At 31.6% G+C, this 6,916-nt stretch overlaps 1 long non-coding RNA gene across 1 annotated transcript in view; it reads left to right on the top strand.

Moving 5' to 3' along the window:
* Window positions 1-1,815: 1,815 nt before the first annotated feature.
* The window catches only part of LOC148310478 (uncharacterized), a 29,831-nt gene continuing 24,730 nt past the window's right edge, over window positions 1,816-6,916 (top strand). The window contains exon 1 of the long non-coding RNA XR_015837390.1: window positions 1,816-2,140. This is a non-coding gene — a long non-coding RNA (uncharacterized LOC148310478). The remainder of the gene's footprint in view (window positions 2,141-6,916) is intronic.

The raw sequence follows: 6,916 nt of genomic DNA, 5'->3' as shown, positions 1-6,916 counted from the left end.
AATGTGTGGCAACCGGCTCGATATTTGGATCGATATATATTTAGGTAAATATAAATGTCAACCAAATGTAATATGTATTTAAAAATTGCAGAATGTATCACTCATTTGCTTTTCGTGGTTATAAATAAGACGAAAATGTGATCACTTTAAGTCTATGTCATGGGCCAATTCATGGTTCCGTATTAATGACCCCACCTGGAATCTCATCAGAATCTATCCGAAGTGATACGCTACGGAAGTGGACACGTTTTTAGTGGAAATGAGTTGAATTATTGTTATCTGTTGAACGTATAGCAATATGTGATATTGAGTTAAGGGAGTAGATGTATAAGAATAATATTATGATGTTACAAGGACAAACAATAACATAATTGAGATAAACTAATGTAATCTTACGTCAGAGAAAGAAACGCGCCTCCGCACGCACAATGGGGCCAATACTTTATTTTCATCCTAAAATTCAATAACTTTGAAACCAATAAGAATATTGACAAAAAATTAAGGAAATATTACTCAATCAATATAAATTTATAATACATAAAAAGATTTCTTTAATTGTATTCGTAGTATGAATTATATAGTTCAGCGAAAATACACTTTAAAAAAAGTTTTTTATGGATAAAACTATTTTTATTAAATTGTAATTGGTATAATATTTTACATGAAAAAAATATCAATAAAAAATAATAATTACTAAAATATATATATATATATATATATATATATATATATATATATATATATATATATATATATATATATATATATATATATATTATATATATATATATATATATATATATATATATATATATATATATATATATATATATATATATATATATATATATATATATATAAATATATAAATATTTATTTATTGCATCCATACCTACAATTTTGCAGTACAAATCAAAGAATAATCGTTCATAATATTTATTTGATAATATTAATGTTAAAAGGTGAGTACATTTGTACTTGAATTTCATTACATGCATTTGGTAATTAGTTATTACATATTTTTATTTACAAACACCAAAATAAAAACTTAATAATAAAAAAATATAATTTCTAAACAAAACATACCTACCTCTCTTTACCTTTTGATTATTTCCAAAGTAAAAACACAAAATTGTAACTGAAAAAATTATATTGAATAAAATGCTGTAATAATATGGCGGCAGGCTGCAATAACATCCGTACATATATAATTAATTTTTTTGTACTGTTATTTATTTAAACGGTTTTCGCTCAAATATTTTTTTTTTTAAATGAAAATATTATTTTAAATTAATCACTTATCTAAAACGTATCTATATATTCGAAATTTCATCTAAATGAATCCACTTTTAAAATAAGCATTCGTCGCTTTATATTAAAGCAGACAGAACCTGCGCATAATACGTTTTAGTGTAGCTACTTGCTACCGTGTGTACATGCGCATATCAATAATAAATTTTTAGTTTATTGCATCATGTTTTGCTTACAAATATTAACGTCTAACTTATCAGAATCGACGTACATATATACAAATTGTCTTGCGGAGGCAATGGGGAAAAAGGGAAATGTACATTTATTCAAAAACATATCGTTGAAATATGTAAAAAAAAAAGCGCGTGCAGCACCGTACACGCGATAGAAGTGAAATTCTTAAAAATGTATGAGAGTGAGAGATAGAAAGCATCTCAAAAGAAATACAACAATACAAAATTTGAATAAAAAAATATTAGGTTTATTCAATATTTACACTGTCGTTGATTGGTGCTTCAATTGGTAATACTGGTTTGTGATAAGTAATATATAAGATATATTTCCTCGATTTGATATTTTCGAGATAACAAGGAAAAATTGCATCCATTTTAGTTCCGGAATTTGTTATTGATTGGTTGAGTTTGTTAAATCACAACGGTAAATATTACGTGAGGTGGGGACGACAACGAAGGCGACACTGGAATGATCATGTAAGCAAAATGTCAGAAGACAAACTTCCTCGTATCGTTCTTCAAGGAAACCCTGAAGGACGCAGACCCCCAGGCAGACCTCCAAAAAGGTGGAAAGACAGCTGGGAGTTAACATCCCAAGAGCGACAAGCGGAGGCACAAACAGACCCTTAGGATCCTAGAAAAAGAAGAAGAAGAAGGTAAATATTACTTACACAGCGCGTGGTGTCTCGCTGTTCAGATATAGCGTCTGACGTATAAATCTACAACATTAACTTATTCTACTCGTTTTTATTTGACATTAACTTATTCTATTCGTTTGTATTGTTGTGTTAACGTCGCTTTCTTTTGCTCCAGTGCTGTGGCATCGTAATGTATTGCTCTCTTTCTCCTTCTCCTTCACATTATATCTTTCTTCTCTCTCATGTTACGAAATGTGTCTAGTAAACGTATAAAATATCTTCTTCATCTATGTCAAAAAGCAATGTAAAAATCCTTTTATTGGTTCTCAAAGGACTTGTTAATTTATGTGATACCTTGTCTTACACAAGCTTGTAAGAATACGAGTATACAACCCCGGGTACCCATGCCATTGCTGCAATGCTATACTCCTTTTCTTCTTCTTAATTATTAGTACCTGCCACACCATTTTTTACCATTCGGCAGTTATTTCCATCATCCTTAGCTACTTTACTTACGCCTCTGTATCCTATCAAATATATTTCAACAATCTGGAGGGCACGACGGATCCCGTTACCTTCATATAGTTAGCACTGCATGGGTCCGATGCAGTGCTAACTATATTATGCACCGCTGGGGGACCAAATAAGCGGAAGATATGTAGGTATATTAAATCTGATTCGATGGATAAGGTAAAATCGTGATGAAATGATTCCGTTTATTCGATTGATAAGGTAAAAACGTGATGAAATAAATGTAAATAAAAACATCATATTCATATGTATTGACATTCTGTATCAACATTTTTTTTCACGATTCTTATTAAAAATACCTATGTATATATCATCATGATGACGAACACGTTAATGCAACCACGTTGTTATATCGTTGCCTCCTGACTAACTGTTGTAACTATAATTTAGCGGAATTTCATTTCAAATGAGAAGTTAAGTCTCATCCCTGTATATTTCATCGTTGAACAGGTATCGCGTATTTATACATATTTAATGGCCGTTTTAAAAATATTATTTAAATCAATATAATTTCAAATCTTACTTTTCAACTTTATATCGATGATTAAAAACATAATGGACGTTTTATAAATTCAACTTCTCCTGAGCGCATAGTTTACACAACAGATAATACGCGAAAAAAAATACGACATCTTGTCTGGAGAGTGACGTATTTAAAAGGAATGATCAAACTGCGCAGAAAAAAATATATTTACGTTAGTAGGAATGTGATGTTAATTGACCCGCATTTGACACGCTTAAAGAGTATTCTACTACTCGCACTAATAAAAATGTTGTTCATTATACACATTATGTACATACTACGAGACGTCACTTATCGAATAAAGTAGAAAAGTGAGTATAGGGATACATTGTATATACGAGTGTATATATTTTATTTTATATTATGCCATTTGTTGATGTTCATATTGTGTGTCTCTGTTTCTTTTCCAACCCCCATTTGGCGATTGTATTGGATCGACGTTCTTCACCTATATTTGCATTAATGTCGCCAATGATCAGATCTTAAGATCCTTTCAATATTTTCAAATAATACCTCAACATCCTCATCGTATCTTGCTTCCAAAGTCGAACAGTTGTATAATATTGATATTAAATGGTCGACCTTCGATTTGTATAATATTAACATCAATTTGTCTGATACTGGTACGAATTTCTTGACAGGTTTGAGTAAATGTGGAGGGATGAATATTCCAACACCATTTATATGATTTCGATTTGCATCCTCGCTCTCTGAATTTAAATTTTCTTTAAGATTATAATGGATACCTACACCGCGCCAGCGGAGTTCACTTACACCCATTATGCAAATGTTCATTTTATTCGTTTCCTGAATCAAGTTGTCTTTCTAGCTTTCCTGAGGCATATACCCTCCTTTTACATTCCATGTTGAACCAGAAAATTTTTGGTACTCCTGACCCATTGAAGGGTTGCCCGGGACTCGGGGTCGTGCCTTGGGTTCTCTTAATAATCATGTCCTGTGGAGATGTGTCCAGAGTAGTTTCCCCTCGTCTTCTCTGGAGGAATTTCTGTCAAGGTTACCTTACCTCAGCTGGGTGTATCCAGTTTTATGGCGCTGGAAACTTCGCCCTCTCATCTCTCTAGCCATGACACTAATATCAGTGGTCAGTGTACTTACAACTTATAACTATTGATCTTCGCCCATAGACAAATACAGGTTACTTATGAATATTTATTAATGGGAGTATACTGACACTTGGAACTAAAAAATCCAATTTTGAACAAGTCAATAAAAAAAATCCAATATAAATAAGTGCGAGGGCATCAAATTTTGTCATTTTAAACTAAAGTATGGACTTGCTAAATCTATTCGTAGTTTTAGGATCTTTGGCTGAAATAATTTTAGTAGTGGAGAGTTCGCGAAGTTTTCAACAATTTTAATGATACTCAAGGTGATCGTTTTTATACAAAAATTACCTTCCTACCGCGATTATAGCCATAGCCGATTGTATACGAAGTTGATCAAAACAACCCGACAGTAACCGAAGTTAGTTCAAGTTCAAGGCTTTTACCGGCGCAGGCGCAGGCGATACTAACGATGTTATAATGGGCAACTTATGTTTTCCCATTTCTAACCCTTACAATACGTATTATATAAAATAATAAATAAGGTTTATGCCTATAGGAGGTGTGTTCAATAAATAAGGTGACACTAAATTTTATGGATTACGTAAATTGTTTGTTTTTTATTTTTATTTATTAAAGAATGTATCAAAGAATCTATATTAAATTTTGTGGCACTTAAATGTGCTTCTAAACTATGCTATATGATATAAGAAACTTCTTTACCGATATTAAAACAAATTATACACGTATAAATTTCCATCAGAGATATCTATTTTAGTCTAAATAAACATGATTTCACATAGTATAAATAGCCAGGAAAGGGTCAACAAACGTCCATGCCAATGACGCAAATTATAATGAAATTAAAGGTATTTAAAAAATACACTTTTATTATTAACGATCTAAGTGACTAATCGACATTCAGTGAAGGTGTACATGGACGTTATCATAATTAATTGAAAACAAGATGTCACAGAAATGCGCTGTAAGTACATTAGTAGGTCAGAGCTGAAGTAACGATCTATAAATATCACCAAGTATGTACCTTATACACAATGTAAAAACTCTTCCACCGCTGATAACTCTATTATGCCGCATTATCAAATCATAATAATGTGACGTCAAATCTTTTGCCAAACACTGCCAAATAAACACATAAAAAACATACATCTTATTACTGGGTATAATAACAACATAAATGGAATTCATTTGAAATGCGTCATAACTTCAGAAAACAAAAACAACTTTATTGTGGTTATGTATAATAGTTTAAAAAAGATCTACATAAATTCACGACAATTTTAATTACCTACGATATTTTTAATGATTAATTCGACAGTCTTTGCTTATCTATCCATTTAAAAAATCAACTTTTATTTTGTAAATACCACTATGCATTATTGTATTGTGGTATACTAAATACATATTGTATTGTCACACGATATGATTATCAAACACTGCACGAGAAACAGCCTAAATTTGAGAGTTGCGCCCTCGAAACGTAAAATTATGAGAATATTTTAGAATTACTAAAGCCTCAAAAATATGAAATATCTCCTACACCCCCTTCTTCCTTCAAGATCGTAAGAGTACTCCCAACTCCGAAATTAAACGTTTTTAATACGGTGTTTGATAATGATGTTCAGCGCATCTAATTACGTGTCGCAAATATTATAATAATAAGTGGTTTACCTGATACCTAATTGAACATTAAAAAAAAGTACGGCATATTTTAATATTTTCATGGGTCGACTAAAAACGAAGCTTTGATTGAAAATATAAAAAATTACATACGAGTACTCGTACTTATATGATCAAATACTAAAAGATTAACATTTCAATTTTAAACAAAGAATCATCATTTCATTTCCTTCGAAGCGTAAAGCGTAGCAGAGCTACTTGGTACTTGCGCCCTCCATACATACCATATTTCAGATTGCACCTGTTGTACGTATAGGACGCAACGCATTCACGTTCCTAACAAAGGGGGATGTAAATGTGTGCGTGTGTATGAGATAAACAGCAAGGCTGGTTGGTCGCATGTGTGAATTTTACATCAACCGCCATAATGGTAGAATTTCGGGTAGGAATAAGGAAGGCAGGAAGGTAGAAGTAGGAAGGCGCGGCGCCCCTGGTCGACTCCGCTTTACCGCTTTCCGTATTTACCATTTTAGAAATGAGTACATAGGTATCACCCTGAAATGTGATAACACACATTCAACGGTTTAATAGTAAAAATAAAAGAATCCACATTAAACCTAGAGCTATCGTCAAATTCTTAAAATTTATGGTATGATTTCTGGTCACGGCTCAAGCCACTTTCAATATTGAATCAGAAAATCGTTCGCTTGCATTCTAGAAAGGTATTAAAATAGTTATCACCAACATCCTACTCTCATCTAGTTACAATTTTCTCCAACAAATTAATATAAGGCCGGGGGAAAAATATCTTGTTCAAGATGGATGTGAAAAATATATTGTACACATAATGATACGTATTTAACAATGTGTCGAAATTTGGATCTATTTTAAAAATTGATAAGCGATTAATTTTTTATGTCGAAACACAATAAAAAAAAAACTTTTCATTAAATTTTCGTAATTTTCAGTGTGTGTGATATTTTCCGCGTGTGTGTGAAATTTCCAAATAATATTTTTCTATCTAATATTGGTCAG

Source organism: Brachycentrus maculatus, unplaced genomic scaffold, assembly GCF_059751285.1.
Source record: "Brachycentrus maculatus isolate JH-2025_06_01 unplaced genomic scaffold, ASM5975128v1 h1tg000093l, whole genome shotgun sequence".
NCBI lineage: Eukaryota > Metazoa > Arthropoda > Insecta > Trichoptera > Brachycentridae > Brachycentrus > Brachycentrus maculatus.
The sequence above is the reverse complement of the archived record's forward strand: the minus strand, read 5'-3'. Positions and strand labels throughout refer to the sequence as shown.